This window comes from Drosophila suzukii, chromosome 2L (genome assembly GCF_043229965.1).
Source record: "Drosophila suzukii chromosome 2L, CBGP_Dsuzu_IsoJpt1.0, whole genome shotgun sequence".
NCBI lineage: Eukaryota > Metazoa > Arthropoda > Insecta > Diptera > Drosophilidae > Drosophila > Drosophila suzukii.
This window is the reverse complement of record NC_092080.1, coordinates 6368247-6386870: the sequence shown is the minus strand read 5'-3', so window position 1 is coordinate 6386870 and position 18624 is coordinate 6368247. Positions and strand designations below refer to the sequence as shown.

Sequence of the window (18624 nt, the reverse complement as noted above, 5' to 3'; positions counted from 1 at the left end):
CCAAATTAGCATTTTTGAGTTTTTAGGGAGCTCTATCTTTTTAGGATACTAATGAAATTTAAGTAGCTTGTATATATTTTATTATTTATTTCTTTTATATTATTTTCTTTTTTTATTTTATAGATTTTTTTTTTCTATTATATTTTTTTTATTAGATCTTTTTAATTTGACCAAAAGCCAACTAACTTCGGCAGCACTACCACCCAATACTTTAACACTACTTGCCTTTCTTCATTTCCCTCCTCCTTTGTTTATTTTATGGGTTGTTGTAGCTTTTAGTTGAACATTATTTGAGACGTTTGCTCGTCGTAAATGTTTATCGATTGCCTATCGAATAGGGGAATTCCCCGCCGTAGGGGGTTAACTTTGTATAACCAATGGATGTGTGTATAAAAAGTAATTGTTGAAATGTGCGCTTAAAACAATACGACAAGTGTTGTTTATAATTGTTCTGTAAGTTTGAAGTGTTATGAGGTTTTGAAAGGCTAAGAGGATACAGAAGAAAAGTAATGGAGTGACTGGTTCTATATCTATATATCTATATATATTTATCATCTTTGATAATTTGGCGATAATTTCAATTCCAAAACGCTTATAGGGAGAGCACTTAAAGATCAAATGTCAAAACCAAAAATTATTCATGAATTGCTTACCTCTACCCAAATAAAACCCAACAAAAAACGAGGCGAAATGCAGCTCAATAGCCATGGATTATGACAAAGCATCGACCCAAACGATTGGGACAAGCCCACATTTCGTTTATGAAAATGTATTCATTGAGTGGAGATGTGTGTCGTTTGCAAGGGTTAGACATTCTCATTCTCGTAAATAAAAAACAAGAAAAATGAGTGGAACAGACCACCGTCGAACCCCCTAAAAACCCCTGAGAACTCGCCACGAGTTGCCCCAGTTGTGTGACGGAAAGAGATGGCACGAGGATGTGCGAAAGAGAGGGGCGGCAATGAATGAAGAGGGTTAGTCAGCCCAAGCTTACAGTTGTTGTGGGAAATTCTGGAAATCATCTAATATTATTCCCGGAATATTTCATAGCACGAAGGACATTTAAACTAGGGGAAATGTAATTACTTCTTTAATTACGAATGGAATAACAAGCGATTCTTAGTATGAATGTGAAAGTTATTAATTCAAATTATGAATTTAAACATATATTTAACTATCCTGAAATTAGAAGTAACTCGTTTGTTTACTTAAAATGACTTCCCTTTTTAAATGCTCTTGCTAAAGTAAACCTTTTTTCATAAACCCACTGCAAGGCATTTTTATTTCTTTTCAATTCTGAAGTGCTATTTGGTTTTAAAGAAGTAAAAAAAAACCAGATGCAGAGAAAAGCGAGACGAAAGTGCTCTGCCTTTTTATACGCTTGGATGCAGGCCCAACATTGCTGATTAACACTTCATTTGCATGCAAAAACTTCAATCACTGACTAAAGACCCAAGGACCAAGAAGACGACAACTATGATGACGTCGTCATTCCAGCAACAACAATGCGAAAAACGTGTCAATGCATGTGCCATGAATGTCAACACATGCGCCGGAAAAAGGGGTTAAGAGAAGGGGAGGGGTTGGCCTAAAGGGGGCCGGGGGCGTGGCATGTCGGGGGACCCAACGCAGACATCCCAAACACTCGCCCACACATTCCTAATCTCCCATCACGGCAAATGGCCAAGCCAAATGCATTTGGCACCAAGGGAAAACTTTTGGATTGCCCGGAATCTGCAATGTTTTGCATTAGCTTTGAGTGTAGGCCTTTTCTCGCTTTTCCTCTAGGTTTTATTTTCCTCATTTCCCCTATTAGGTATAGTTTTTCACTAGGGCCATGAAATCTTTCTTTAAGGAGTCTAAAAGTATGCAACAACATATTTTAGTTTAAAAGAGCTTCGGTATGTTTTTGACACTATGCTTTCCTTGGTTTTATTTTCCTTATTTTAGCATTTATATAAAGTTTTTCCTATAAAGGTGTCTAAAAATATGCAACAATATAATTGTAGTCTAAAAGATCATCGGAATACATTTGCCACTAGCCTTTCCTCGCTTTGTCTCTAGGTTTTGTTTCCCTTATATCTCCAATAGGTATAGGTTTTTCCTAGTGGTTAGAAATAACCTATAAAGGAGTCTAAAAGTATGCAACAATATAATTTTAATCCAAAAGATTATCGGAATACATAGGCTTTCCTCGCTTTTTTCTCAATTTTATTTCCCTCAGTTCCCCAATAGTTATAGGTCTTTCCTAGTGCTTTAAAATATCCTATAAAGGTGTCTAAAAGTATGCAACAATAAAATTTTAATCCAAAGAAAACGAATCTTTTTTCATCGATTATTTGTTGGGTTATAAAATCTCTTATAAAGGTTTCTAAAAGTATGAAACAATGTTATTTTAATCCGAGAGACCATGTTATTATGGTATTGCATATTTTTTAAACAGCTCTTAAAGTGATATAAAACCCCTGTAAAATGGTAAACAAATTTAGAAATTAATTTTACACCACGAAACATTAATTTCCTTATAAATAAATCAATGAAAGTAAATATTGTAAGCCTGAATATTTTTTCTATCGCATTTACCGAGTGAATTCTTTTCAACGTCCAGCTAGAATTATAAACCCATCGATGGGCCAAGCAATAAATTCCAAATCGCACAGGGAAATCTCCAAAGGGGTGGCGTCACATGTCCTTGCTCATCCGCTAGTTGCGATTTTTCCAGAAAATATATTTCCATTCAATGCCAAACCGGGAAAATTTCGCAAAATCCAAACAGCCGTTGTTGTTGGGCTTCATATTTTTTTTTTCAGTTTTTGTTGTTTTTTCTGACCACCCACTTAACGCAAATGAAAAGCAGGCGGCAACAAAAATAACAATCAGAAAAAAAAGTAATTTTAGCTACAAGTTGTGTGAATGCGCGCGGCGGCTATTTTAAAAATAAACATCGACAAGGCAGCTCACGCGGCATCAGAAAATAGATAGAAAACCTGAGGTGAGAATGGCCCAGAGAATTGCAGAGCACGAGAAAAGTGAATAAAAAATTAGATGGAACCGAAATAAAAGCAGAGTTCATTTTGGTAAACGCAATTCCCATGAAACTTTGATCTTAATACATTATTTAGATACAACTTGTACAGAGTCGCTTTTTTTCGTTTTCAATTAACCCGTTGAATGATTCATTTGTGCTTTGAATAGTTTATAAACAAATTTCATTTTCATTGCTATTATGATGTCCGCTGCCAAACACCCTCTTCTCACTATAAAAATAAATTCTCAGAGCGCCATTTTTATGATCTTTTAATGGCCAAATGATCTGTGCAGTTCTATTTTAATCTCTATTTTCTCGGGCTATCTTTATAAACTTGATTTTAACTTGATGCCTGCAGGTGTCTCGTCCGTTCTCTACCGGCATGAAATAATTTATCGCATTCAATAATACTTCAACATACATAGAGGACTTTTATCTGGAAAGATAAGATTAGTGGGCTGCCTAAGTAAGCTTATTTAGATTACTGAAAACAAGTGGGTGTACCCAAGGAAGTTTAATTTTAGTTTTTATTACGAAATACTTACTAAATGTTTACTAAAATATAACATTGATACATAATTGACTATCATCACAACCCAACATCTTGCGCTAACAAACTTCTTAACTATGACTGAATCTCCATTACCGCTATAATCAAGTTCTTGATACATCCCCCCCCCCATTCGGCACCCAAAATCAAGCCAAAAATTGTTTTTCTAAGCAGCTGAGCACCTAGAATTAAGTAGCAGCCAAAGCAACTCACATGCCATTCAAGGTTAACCAAGTTAATAATCTTTTTTTTTTCTGATTTGAGGGCTTGCTTCCATCACGTTTCATTGGGCTGATAGCGATTTTCAGTGGGAGCGAGCAGGAAAGGGAGATACAGATAGACAGAGAGGTCAGAGAGATACACATTCGAGCGTATATAGATGTCTGATAAGTTGCCACTTGATAAGACAGCCGGAGTGAGCTTTTCGATCGCATTGTTATGGGAATAATAATAATTCTTTGCATTATTCTTGGACATTTTTGCACGTTTTTCGCATTGGTGGGCCGCGACTTTTTGTTTGTCGCTTTCGTTATCTGAATTATACGGATTTTATTTGCTGTCGCATCACTCGACTTGGTCAATGTATTGGTTATTGCATGGGAAATGGAAATATAAGTGCAGCCCGGTAGTAAAGTTTAATAATGCCAACGATATGTCACAGCACGATAAGGTCTTTGGGAGTACGTACATACATTAATATGTTCTGTAAATCTGTTAATAAATAATAAGATCTTTATTGTTCTAGAGTTATAGTGCAACCTGGTATCATTATTCATTTTAATACAGATAGAAGTTTTATCAAATCTCAGTTCTTTCAATAGTTCTGCGCCACGGATGCGCAACGTAAATCAACTCAACTCAATTTGTTATCGATAACGGCAAGCAATCACATATTAGTTTGGCAATTTTTCATTTATACTTCCAATCGAATTATGACGGGCGTGTGAAGCGAGCAGCATCGGCTACTCGACCAAAACTTCCACTTGCACATTGTACCATGTACGATGGTTGTCAATTGGGTTTATTGTAGACATAAATGGTCATGACCATTTTATGATCATTTATCGAGGTGATACAGGAATGCCTTCAACCAAATTAAAAAATTGTTTGTGAAGCAAACTAAGAAAAAATTGTTTAAATATTAAACTTATATTTAAGATTCGTTGTTTTTTATATTTTATTTTTTTTTATAGTATTTTTACAGAATTTTGTATAGTATTTTTACTGAATTTTGTATAGTATTTTTACTGGATTTTGTGTAGTATTTTTATAGTATTTTTACTGAATTTTGTATAGTATTTTTACTGAATTTTGTATAGTATTTTATAGTATTTTTACAGCATTTTTTATAGTATTTTTATTTTATTTTATTTATTTTTATTTTCTTTCTTTTTCTTTGTTCTTTGTCTTCTATTCTGTTATTTATTTTATTTTTGTTTATTTGATATTTATTTTTCATTTATTGCATTATTTTAATTTAAAAATTGTGACCATTGTGCCTTGGCAAGAAATTTGCCTGTCTAACGTCGCCACCTCGTAGCTTTCATCAGCGCCCCGTGCACATGCCCCCAACTAACCAAAACCTTAACACATTTTCATTTCTTTTCAACGCGCGCGCGGTTCCAAACTTCAAGTAACAAAGTTAGCCCCCTTCCACAGTTCTTCCCGCAACACACAAAACATAGCACATGACTACACTTAAAACAAAACAAATGTAGTAATAAAATCAATTTAAGAATTACAATATTTAAGGTTTTTAAAAAATATGAAATATTTTCAGCTAATAAAATACCAAATTCTAAACTACGTTTAAATCGGTCATTGTATTTAGTTGCTAAAACTAAAACTTTAGAGTGTAGGAGGTAATAGCAAGGAGCTAGATTGTGAGTCACGTAATTTAATAAAATGCCAAAGTCCTTGCCGCACACACCAGACAGAAATGCTGTGAGAGAGATGCGAGGAACGTGAGTCCTGAGTCCTGAGTCCCCGACCGCTTGGCTCCCCCACCTGTTTCAACTGTTTCACCAGCTCACCAGCTCACCTGCTCACTTGCTCACCTGTTTCGACGACTCCCACGCGTGACACGCCCCCTTTTGCGCCCAAGCTGCTGGCACACGTGTCAATAAAGAATCGGCAAATTGGTTGGGTCGGAAAACAGTTGGGTCTTCTGCGAAGGGGGTATTGTGTGGGGTCTTTTTGGATCGCTAGTGTCGAATGAAATTTCCATACAAAAATGCAAAAGAAGTGTCGAAGAAGTAATGCAAGAACGCCTTCTGTTTTCTTCACCATTTCTCGGTACCCAGGGCTCACATTACACTTAAATAGTACATGCAATTGTGTATAGAACTCTTTTAGATGTAAAATATTACCTTTGTGTGGGAGTAGAAATGCCATTTGGGGGTGTACTTATAGCACATGTTTATTTTTATGTCAAAGGTTACTGAAATTAGTACTAGAATTGTTTAATAAATTCATATAGCAGTTGTCATAAAACACATACATTGTCAGGTGCGTATACGGTGTGTGTGTCGGCAGAGAGCAGGCAGATAAAAAAGTTGCATGATTGCTGCTTGGGTAGCCAGAGGTATTTAGCTATAAAGTGCTATATCTTCGGTTCCAACGGACCGATCAGTGTGATTTATTGTTTTAGTGTTCCTACATACTACATACTAAAAGAAAAAGCAGTTACTAGTAGGTATAACCCTCTAAAGAAAGCTCTATTCCTTGAGTTACAAAGATATCCGGGATAAAAAGGGTTGTAATTCTCATTCGAGCTAGTAGTTCGACTAAAGTTCAAACTTTAACATTTCTTTACAAGCAACTGATTTGCCTATTTCCTGTCCCTTAAACATTGCTCGACGACTTCCATTCCACCTAACCGGCCTACATAGGCACACATTTCCACAGACTCACCTCAATGACGTAAAAGGCTATGCAAATTGCAATTGCAACATCAACATAAACAACAAACAAAGTGCAGAACTCTCTTTCTCTCAGACGGCGACTGTGACTGTAGCTGCATCCCAAGTGAAATAGCAACAGTTACTGCTGCAGTCGAAAAGGGAAAGGAGGCGGAGATGTCGGAGGAGGCGTGGCAAGTTGGGGACAGGCCAGAAGAAACCGCACCCAAAAGAGCCAACAACATTTGCATTCCACCATTCCCTGTCTCTATAAACCCGAGACACCCCCACACGGCTCTTAACTCAACTTGACTCGCTCGTTTGGCGCTACTTTTGCGGCATATCCTTGCATATCCTGCAGCAGCCTGAACCACTCCAAAAGCCCATCCTCCCCCCTCCTGCACTCTGTCACTTTCTTTTGTGCCTTTCTAATATGGTCTCGTTGCCCGCCTTCTTCCACTCGCTTTCAAGTTGAGCGCCTAAAATGCGGCGGCAGCAACAGCAACAGCAAAAGCAAAAACAACTAAGGACACGTACATGAACGGAACACATCCTTTTTACTTTGAAAATGCAACATTGAACTGTCAACTGCCTCTTTCGCCACGCCCTCTTCGTCCTCGTCGACGGCGTCTCACAATCCATTGCAGTTTGGCATGCAATTTCCAAATGCAACTTACTCGCAGAGCCTACAAAATCGGCCCTCTCACTCTTTCAGGGGATTTTCCTGGATACCATAGTCTCGCATTAGTGAAAAATGCTCTAAATATGGTGTCCTGAAGTCTTAAATATGTTTAAAAAATGTTTAAACGTATGAAAAGGTTAAAAATATTTTCAATATATGGAACATGTTTGGGTAGGAGGCCCTAACTTTAATAATCGAACTTATTAATACCGAAATTCTTTAACCGGAAATTCATTGAATGGAAATCGATAGAGATTACAAGATACCCAATTTAAAAATAAACATCACTATAAAGTAGTGCTCAAATAAAAGTAGTCCTAGTGGGAATGTAAATCTGAAAAAAAAATTGATATTATACCATTACAATATTTCTCTTTAAAGAACTATAAAACATTTGCACATATTCTTGTTATGTGAAGAAATTATAAAATTATAGTATTTTTCCTTAAAACGAAATGTTCCTGTTATTTCAAGAAATACCAAAATATTGGTATTTTACTTTAGAGCCAAATAGTATAGTAGTATTTTACTTTAAATCCTATCATGGAAACTTTTATTGAAATTATATAAAGAGCTAAGACTGCCATGATTTAGAAACAATTTGCATGATGTCCTTTATTTAGCCAACGTTTTTAATATTTTAAGCATTCTATTGGACATTCCCATTTCCAATCTGTGCATTCCCTTGCTGCGACAGTCAAAAAGTCCAGTCTGAAAGGATTCTTCGGGGTGTCTCTGTTTCGGTTTCGCCTGCTTTGGGTTCTGGGTTTGGCCTCCGTTTAGTTTAGGGCAAGTTTAATGGTGGCTATAACCCAGAAATTGCATGAATACTCAAGTGCTTCCTTCTGTTCCCGTTCCCGTTCGTCCTGTTGCCCCGTTGTTGTAAGGCTCCTCCTGTAACGCTCACAGTCCAAGGCTTGGTCCTCGTACATAAATCATCATTGCTTTTGAGTTTGCCCCGACTGGATGTCGTCGTCGTCGTCGTAGCTCTGAAGTTGTCCTCGTCCTCGTCCTCGGGAGTATATCCTTCGTCCTCCTCGTCCTCGGGAATATATATCCTTCGTCCACCTCCTTGGACTTTTTCCCCATGTCTTTTGTTTTCGTTTTCGCCGCTTCTTCTTTTCGTTCGTTTTCTGCTTCAAGTGGCAGTTTCATTCTTTTCGGCTTGTAAACCTCCACCCACCTCCTTATCAACCTCCTCTCTGGGCGGGAGTCCTTTGAAGTCCTGGTTCCTTGGTTTTTTGTGTTGTTTATGCCCGCCACTGTTGCCACACTGCTGATATGTATTTTATAGCTCATTGGCGGCAGTTACGCTTCAGTTTTCCTCCGAATCTTTAATTGAGCGTGTGCAAATGGAGTTTTCGCAGCCCGAGGAGAGCGGCCCGCAGATTTGAATTACGGATATGGATAGGAAGTAATATCCCATCCTATAGGAAGAGTGGGCAGAGGTCATGGCAATAAAACACAACATGATTGATACGATGGCATTTTGAATGTACGACAGTCTTTGGAAATGTATCGAGTGGAAAATGGTCATTGTCGTTTGATTAATGTTATAATTTAGGTTTATTTGATCTAGTATATCATTACCTTGATCATTACTTTTTGGTAATTTAAAGGTAGTAATTTAGTTATATAAATATATAAGTTTTCATAACATTCATCCCATTCATAGATTAGCTTTAAAATTATCATTTCCCTGTTCAATGGAAGAAGTCATTTGATGTTTTGTGTGATTATTTGTTATCAACACACAATTCACAATTAATACAACGATAAATCGCCAAATGACAGGGTATTTAATGTCAATAGCATCCATTATTTACCAATTTACCAATATTTAATAATATTTACACGATGTTATGTGTGTCAATGCGTGTTATTCGATATGGGGTATGGGTTTATGGGCGGCAACTTAATCCGCTTGTGTGTCAGTGAGCTTCAAAGTGGAATGCAAATACCACTCGGCGGTTTTTGCACGCGCTTTTTTTTTGGTATTGTTTTTCAACTTGTTCTACTACTTTTTACCGCCATTTAACGGCGCTTCATTAAACAAGCTTCTTGTGTGACCGACATACTTTGCTTAATTTATCAATACCAATTACGCACCGTATGCACTCTCTTTTCTTATTTTTATTTTATTTTTCTTATGTTCTCGTTGGGTCCGTTTAAAAACGCTTACATTGATTGATTACCTCGGAGGCGCGACTTTTGTTGCGTTTTTCCACGCGTGCCACTCTCTTCTTCTGTCTCTTTCTTTCTCTGTGCTCCTATCTCCCTCTCTCTTTATACACACTGTCACATGTGTGTGTGTGTTAATTGTTGTCAAGGTTGCTTTATTTAGTTTATGTTTTTTGCTCATTCTTTTCGCTTCATCCTCTATCAAGCTTTTGCATATGTTTTTCGTTTTTTGACGTCTGGTTTTAGTATTTTCTCTGCTTCTGTTGTTTCTTACTTCGCAGTTTTTGTACCCATTACTGATAGAGTTAGAGGGTATGATGTTATTTATGAAAAGTATTACGGACTTTTGAATTTTTTAAATATATTTAACTTTAGTTAGTAAAATAAAAAAGTGATAACATAACGTGTGGTATATATTTTGGTATTTTTGGTATTTATTTTATTTTATTCAAATTTGTGGTATTTTATATTTCTCTTAAAAATACTTTGTTTTTTTATATATTTTAAAGTTTGATTTAAAAAAATAATTTTTCGAAGTTGTATGTTTTTAAATAAGTAATTCAGAATATAAAATAATTTGGAATAAAAAAAATCATATTTTGTAGCCGGTACCTCAAAGTTGATGCACTTGACTGGAGTGTTCATTCTTTTTTTCCCCATTTATTTATTTAATTTTTTTTGTTTTAGTTGCTTGCTTTCTTTTTCTCGGTTGTTTTTATTCCGTTTCAAGCTTGAAAAGTTTTGTGTTGCTGTGATTTGGCTAATGCAATTTGGTAGCCGCTTTGTTTGTCTTTGGCCTAAATTTTTCGTTCGTTTTTTCCTCACTTTTGTCAGTTTGAGTCTTTATTTTTTTGTGCTCTAAGCTTTGTTGCTGTTGATGATTTGATTTGATTTCACGCAATATACATACATATACACACATATATTTGCAACTGAGTGAATTTCATTTTTCAGTTTTTGATTTTTCGGCTTCAAGAAATCACTTTTAATTTTATTCATCAGACATTTGGGTTAAGCGAAATGAAAATAAGATAAAAATAATTGAAACCAGGCCACTGAGAAGTGTTGAGGCATTTTTCTTTCCGCAAATATATTTTAATCAGAATTGCAGGCAATGAAAAAAAAAAACAAACAAAACGGCAAAGAAGAAATACTCAAATTGCTTTTGCGACTTTCTACCCAGCGAATCGTGGAGTTGTAGCCCGCTTCCATTTGTCACTCTCAATGGAATTTCACGCAGTTTGATCGATAAAACTTTAAAATAGGCCAAGTATAAAAACGGGTGGACCCGTCAAGGTCGTTTAGATGGGGGAGTTAACTACGGATTGTGTAAGTTTTATAAGTCGGTGAAGATTCGAGAAACTCTTTAAATCGCTTAAATGGATTAAAGCATTTTGGACATTTCTTTGATTTCACAAAGCCGCAAAACCACAGAGATGCGTTGACATTTATGTGGAGCATTAAATAAATCTAAGCAAAGTGGAAAAGTAAACACAACAAACTCGTATGAATTTTTCAATTAAATCTACTTTAATTTAGGAATTCTTGTTTTCTCTTGCGGTTTCGTTTGTACATATTATGTGTGTGTATGTAAACCGCAAACATGACAAACTAATAACAGGCTGAAATTATACAATCGAATCAAGAGTGTCGAGTCGTTTAAAAGTAAAAACAGAGCAAATCCATAATTTGTTATCAGGCAAGTAAGCAAACAGAAGTCGGGGAAACGGTAACAGGGGTAATACAAAAATAGATCGTAAGCCAGATTGAAGAATTCTACAGTACATAATCTATAATCAATATCATGTTACATAAGAGCAACCATTTAGAAACGTTTTAGAACATTTTTTCAAGATAAAAGTTTCTTTTACTATTAAATCTAAAAACTGGTCACTTGCAAATATATGAAACACTATATTTTTTTAAAATTTGATTTAAAAAAAAACTTTAAAATCTACTTCCTAATCTGTTATTATGTTATCTTTTACTGTTCCTTAATAGAGTGAAAATTGGCAACGTTGACAAAGACAAATGAGCTTATCTGGTATTTTTTGTTCCCCCAAGGTTTCGATTTAATACTTATTTGTCAAAGATACATTAACAAATACTACATATTTTGTTGTTTTCTGAATAAGATGATAAGATCTGTCGTCTAAATGTCGCCCAAGTAAACTTCCTCAGCGTACCTTTATATAACCAAATGAAATCCGCCTCAACTTCAACAACCACAACTTCCTTTCACTATAAAAAGTAAGAAAAAAGAGTGGCGAAAATTATTCAACATTTTTGCATACAACAACTGTGTTGCTTCGGCAACATTCCATCCAAATAAATTCGATGTAGATAACCCAAGATTAAAACTGAAAAAATACCTTCCCTTTTTAATACTTTTTATTTCTTTTTTCTCTTTACAGGTGAGTCATCATCCACACATGGATTAATAATATATATAGTAGATAGCGAGCCATTAAATGTAAGTTAACATTTGATTTTCTATCTGACCGAGTGAAAGTAATGGCCAAGTTTATTCTTGCAAGTATCTGTGTGTTGCAGTTGATAAACCACTTGAGTGGAAATTTATGACAAGTCACAAAATCGGATGGGAAAGGAAAATTAAAATTTTAACTGCCCTGAAACGTGTGAAAAGTCGCGCCCACACTCCAACAACTCCAACACTTTTAGATCAAGAAAACCGGAGACAGAGATGTTAAAACATTGTTGTGGTGGGAGGATGGAAATTGGGGGGTTGGGTTTCAAGGAATCGCAAGGAGAAGTGCTGTGTGAAAATTTTTTTTATTATAGATTTCACTTTTCACAACGCAAACCTTGCAAAGAAAAGTTTACGAGGCGTATGCTTGATGACTTTTACGACATTTTGACCCGCTCTAAAACTCTCAGTCAACCCCCGACAATGGGGCTTATTAAAAAAGGTCGAGGAGCCGAGCAGGGGAGATTAAACTTGCCCAAAGCAAAGCAAGTATATATACACATTTTGTCAACTTTGTGGCTGGAAATTCTTCTTTAAATTGTTTTAGTGAATTGAGCTATATAAGATTTTGATTTCATCAAGGTGATTGCGCCAAATCTTACTTAAGTTCTTTTACAATGGGAGAATGAGAATTGTATCCATAGAAAAAGTAAGGATCAATATGATATTCGGTTAGTAACTTTATTAAGTATCACATTAACCATTGAATAATGTTAAATTTGACATTAAGTAATGGTATGGGTTGTATTTACTTACTCCCTTTGAGAATTCTCTCAAATAGCGCCTAGAAATACTCTGGGTAATATTCCAAACTCTCCGAATTATAAAAGAAGATTAAAGAGCAAGATGGCAAACATATCAAAGTGATATTTCTAAATAGAATTGATACTGAATATCAAATATCAAAATAATCATCATATTTTTATCAATTTGTTGTTATTGCTCTAAATATATGATATTTTGCAGCTCTAGTTTGAATAAACTAATATATTTTGTCGTATAACTATAAACAAGAACCTGATGAGCAATAAATTCTAATTTTATGGCACCAGTTTTGAACGTTACCCAAGTATGGTGTTTCTAAGACGAATGATTTCGGTTATGCTTCTCGTTTGGGCATCAACTTTGACCTTTTCACCAGGCTGTACTCGTGGGCAAACACTTGGCTGGTCTGTTCAAACTTCGACCTTCTTCCCCTGCCTTTCGTGTACTTATTGTGTTTGTCATCATACAGTTTGACAGCCTTTGGGTTTCACTTTTCTTGTCTTTTCACTGGCACGCGATGCGTGTGCCACTTGTTTGGACCAAGTTACCACCAACAGCCACCACCACTGTCTGCTCAACGATGAACTGTCGTTGTTTGCTGCCATTTCTGCCTGGGCTTGTTATTGTTTAACTGGCAATGATTAATGACAGCCAGAAGCCAGAGGCAAGAAGGTGTGCAAAGAGTCTTGAACAACATCGCTGGCATTTCTTTTTGCCACTGACCCAGAAACATTTTTCGCTGTCCTCTCATCGCCAGCTGCCATTCACCACTTGAGGGTGATTAGAATTTTCGCCAGCACAGAAAACAAGAGCATTTTATTGATTTGTCTGACTCATTCGGAGGTCGGTCAACAAATATGTGTACATAAATGAAGTCGCATCAGAATGATATTGGTAATTTTACAACTGGGAAATAATCGTTGGTTGAAGGAAATCAATTTAATTCAATGTGTTTCACCCAGTTTTCTTATCTGCATTTTATCATTTGACGTAGATGCATGCGGAACCTAAATATTTAGAAACCTGATTTACTAGAAACTATGTTTCATTTTTCTGCGGATACGGTTATGAGTCACTCTAAACAATTTGAATCAAGCTCTTCTTAAATACTTGAAGTATTTATTCAGTAGAATTTGTTTCCTATAAAGCACTTTAGCTTCTTTTAAAAAATACTAAACAAATACCAAATGAATACTAAACAAATACCAAATGATTACTAATCAAAATACCGAATAAATACTCTAAACAAATATGTACTTTCGATTAAGTTTTAATCATTTCGATTCAACCGATTGTTCAGGACAGCGTACAAAGTATTTACTTTTCCTTGCTTTAATTTTCTGTGGCATTTCACATGCCGCCTGCATATACACATATTTTACATAGCTTTTACCTGTTTCTTTCTTTGCATTTCTTTTTTTTTTTGTTTTGCCCGCCTTTTTATGAAGCTTATTTTATTACACGGTGTTTCCCTCTCGCTCTCGCCAGCTGTATGCGTCCCTTTCGTTACGAGCTGACATCGTCGTTATGTGAAAAACCTGCCTCAAGGTTATTGCCTTCTACCCGAAACCAAGACGAGAAAGAGAGCGCAAAAACAAACAAATTTCTCCATTACACGATGAGGCGGCTCTTTGTTGTTACTGTTGCTGTTGTTGTTGTTGGTATTATTGTTGGCATCAGCTCATTTAGCTGATGCTACTTTTTGTTGTCTTTCTCTCTCACTCTCTGAGGTTTTTTCGGAATATAGACACCAAATAAAACCGAAAAGAGGGAAAATACTGAAAACATATCGAGTTCATTATCTTATGTTCTTGGAACTTTCGGCACGAATAATAAGGTCAAGGATTTTCATATTTCTGAGTGCTCAAGAACCTTGTTTATGATCTTGTGATTTTAAGCTTCAACTATACGAAATATAATGTTCTTGAGAAGTTGGAAAACGTATTAATTTAATAATACACTTTCTCTGCAAAATCCGGCTCGAAGGACCAACGTAAACAAAAGAGAGTGAAGCATTGGCTATAAGATCCACAGTAGTTCACAACACTATTGTAAGCTATTTTACCTTTAGTAATTAACTTTTAAACACAAAGCAAGAGTTTAATTAACACTTTCCTCAGCTATTTGCAATGCAAGCAATTAAATACTGTAATTTCAATACAATGCTTTTGCCCTAACCAACATTTCAATGTCATTTGCTAATGTGCAAGTTCAAAGAACTTAAGCCAAATGCCAGCAATAATTTTTCATTAGGCCAAAAACAACAATATCGAACAATATTTGCTATACTTAGTTAATTGTGTTGGGGAGGTGAGAGACGGGTATATTATATCGGGGTCGTTCGACTCTCTTGCCTTTGTTGTTTACGGCCAACTGTCAACGGTGTCAACAGCACGCTACAGACATTGGGTCGACGTCATTTGGTCATTTGTCAAAAAAAAAGAAGGAAAAGTACGAGAAAAAATACACTGAGAAGAGAGCCGGAGGCAGGCAGACAGACAAAACAGACAGGGGCGGTGGGTGGTGGGCGTTTTGAGGGGGCGTATAGCCGCTTTTGGGGACAGCCGTCGAAAAATGAGAGAACAAAAAGCGCCCCTGTTTAAGTGAATCACAAAAGTAGCAATCGGTGTAGCCCAAAAGAACCTAAAATTGAGTTATAATACAAGGAAAGTTAAGAATAGCTTAGAATCGATTGTAGTTTCTCCTCTATAAATAGGTTTTCTTGGGCTCCTATCTGAAAATAATTAAGACCAGAAAGGTATTAAGGTAAAAATTGAAAAGAAAAGTAATATACAGTAAAAATACCAAAGCTTTTACTTTGGTATTTTTTCTGCTTTAAATATAGGCAGTTAAACAGCCATGTCTTGGGGGTGTAAATCATTCTGGCCTATACATTTTTTCCAGTTCCTACTCCTCTTTAAATAGATTACCTTGGTTTTTAGGTATTAATACAAATGGAAAAGAAAAGTAATACACAGTAAAAATACCAAAGGTTTTACTTAAGTATTTTCTTCTACTTTATATGTAGTTATAATAGCCATATCTTTGGGGTGTAAGTCATTCTGGCCTCTACATTTCATCCAGGTCCCACTGATACGGTTAGTTGTTGGTAGTTTGCGCAAATTAAAGTGGCATGCAGAACTTTTTCCATAGAAAAAAAAATAAACGAAGAAAATGCCAGCAATCACACCCACACAACTTGCCGTAGATGAAGAAAACTAGGAAGAAAAGTATGGCAAAAAGTAGCAGGAAAACAAGTTGATGAGTCTAAGTGGTTAAAGAAGTTGAAAAGTCAAAACTGGACGATGCGTTCAGTTCAGCTTAGTTCAGTTCAGTCTTTTCCTTCGACTAGAGTTTGTGGCTATGGGGATGAAAAGTCTGAGCGTTACTTCAAGCAGCTGTTCGAAAAGTTGTGTCAAGTGGTGTTGCTGTTGTGAGTTTTTCATTTTCTGGGAAAGAAAGCAGGAATGAAGTGGTAGTGCCTCTATTGCGCTGTGCTTTTTGATTAAAGGATGGTCGAATTTTTAAGGAGCTGACAAGTTGAGAGATGCTTGTGTTAAGCTCAAGGAGACACACACATAAAATACAGGATGAGGTCAAGCAGTTGGTTCTTTGATAAATGTGATAAAGCTTGTGTTTTGCATTCTATAGATTAGGCGAAAACATTTGTTCTTTTTTAGGTATTAAGTCTTATGAAACCAAATCAAACTTTACTTCTTTGACAAAAGTAAGGTCTTGAATTCGGTCGTTAGTGCCTCTATTGCGCTGTGCTTTTTGATTAAAGGATGGTCGAATTTTTAAGGAGCTGACAAGTTGAGAGATGCTTGTGTTAAGCTCAAGGAGACACACACATAAAATACAGGATGAGGTCAAGCAGTTGGTTCTTTGATAAATGTGATAAAGCTTGTGTTTTGCATTCTATGGATTAGGCCAAAACATTTGTTCTTTTTTAGGTATAAAGTCTTATGAAACCAAGCCAAACTTCACTTCTTTGACAAAAGTATGTTCCTGAATTCGGTCGTTATCAAGATTAACAGGAACATAAGTATCTTTAGTTAGGTAAAGATGCAAAGTGCTAAGCTTTACTTTTTTGAAAAAAATAGTTACTAAAATGGGTTTATGATCATAACTAACAGTATTCCTGAAGCAAATAAGCAAAAGCTCTAATATCTTTTTGTCAGGTGAAGATACAAAGTAAAAACATAAGGCTTACCAACCTAGTTATATTAATTATAATCCTTATAATACTTATAAGTACAATGAAATGTAAAAAAGAAGGTCGCAAAGCAAGAAAGTTAAAAAGAAGAAAACACTTGAGCCAAATAGAGCGAACAAGAGGAGCAATTGGTGGTACGAGTGGTATTCGGTAAGGTGCTTATAGAGAGGATAGGGGGTGTTTTGGGATCGGCAAAATGTACGAAACAAGCTTTTGGCCGACAACAGGCAAACAGACGAAATGTTACTGCCGCCGGCTAAAAGCAACAACCCTTCAGTTCTGCAGTAGGGACGCGCTGACATGGCTCAAGGCAAAAAGCTTTTTTGTTTTTTTTTTTGTGCCTAAAACGCTGTGCCGCTGTTGACGTCAGCAGAGAAGTCGGCGCAGTGTAGAAGACTGTCTACGAAAACGATCGTGCAACAAAGAGAGACAGATATTCGGAGCTTCCCTCTCTTTCTTTGTCTTATATTCTGCCTGCACTCCGCGCTCGCAGAGACAAATTTCGGCTGGTCCGTTTTTTTTTTTTGCGTCTCTCCGTTATGTTCGGCTAGCGACTAATATTTCGGCGGAAAAATTTTCGTGGAGCAGCGACATGTGAATGCCCTAATATTTTAGGAGCATTATTGTGTATCGAAAAAAACAACTAATATTGTTTTATAAAAGTAAACTATTTGATTATAGTAAAATTTAGTAAATTGAATTTACTTATAATGTTATATTTACTTATTATACATTCTTATTACAATATAATTTTATAGTTAAGTTATAGAAATTTAATCCGTTAAAATTGATTTAAGTATTTAAAACATTTAAGTATTAACATTTAAAAAAAAATCGTATTGTATTTTTTACTCAAGAAGTAAAAACTATATAGTCGGATATATTTCACTTTAGAAAGGGTATAGGTGCAGTGGCACGCGCCAACAGCGAAGAGAAACCAAAATAAATCTAGTAAAGGGGTGAGAAGACTTGGTGCATTCTGTTTGAGTGATTGAAAGGGAAGCATCCATTTTAATGGTGCGCAGCAGAGTTACTTTAATCGTTTAGTTAATATAATAAAGTCAGGTAAGTGCTACATTAAGTTTAAGATGTTGTGCATTGATCTTAGTTTAAAGTACGTAAATTTTGAAGGTATTTAATGGGTTCCGTTAGCCGAAAGTGGATGACGAAATGTTTTGTGCCAATAAAAATTCTGCAACAAGCTATAAAAGGTAAATATACAATTAAACAAATAAAACGCATTTTTTAAACATATGTTTTTTCAGGAGCGTTGGCCAAGGATTCAGAGGACCCGGACAAAGGTTTAAGAACGGCGATGTCTAACGTTAAAAATAAGCTTACGAAGCAAAAAAACAGAAACAATAATTGTACAATTTTTGAAAATCTAAATAGTACCATATAATTAAAATGAAATGAATTAAATTCTATATTTTTTTAATTGAAAACTCAAGGAAAAATTCTGATTTTCACAAGTGATTCACTTGGGACGTGTCCCTTGCAAGTGATTTCACAAGTGAAAACTCAAGGAAAAATTCAGATTTTCCCAAGTGTTTCACTTGGGACGTGTCCCTTGCAAGTGATTTCACAAGTGAAAACTCAAAGAAAAATTCTGATTTTCCCAAGTGATTCACTTGGGACGAGTCACCGGCACGTGACAGGCCATACGAAAAATGAGTATAAGGAACAAGTGAAATCCCGTAGGACTTCGAAAAATTTTCATTTGAATTTTCACTTGTGAAAATGCGGACATCCCATACAATTTTCTATATGGAGCGTCACTTGTTCTTCACTTGTGCACGAGGACATGTCCCAGG

General features: G+C 35.8%; 1 protein-coding gene and 1 long non-coding RNA gene across 4 annotated transcripts in view; both read left to right on the top strand.

Moving 5' to 3' along the window:
• The window catches only part of lilli (AF4/FMR2 family member lilliputian), an 83440-nt gene that overhangs the window by 14196 nt on the left and 50620 nt on the right, over nucleotides 1-18624 (top strand). The window lies entirely within an intron of this gene.
• On the top strand, nucleotides 17614-18232 carry LOC139352311 (uncharacterized). Its single transcript, XR_011603641.1, has 3 exons — nucleotides 17614-17875; nucleotides 17942-18021; nucleotides 18076-18232. It is a non-coding gene; the product is annotated as an uncharacterized lncRNA (long non-coding RNA).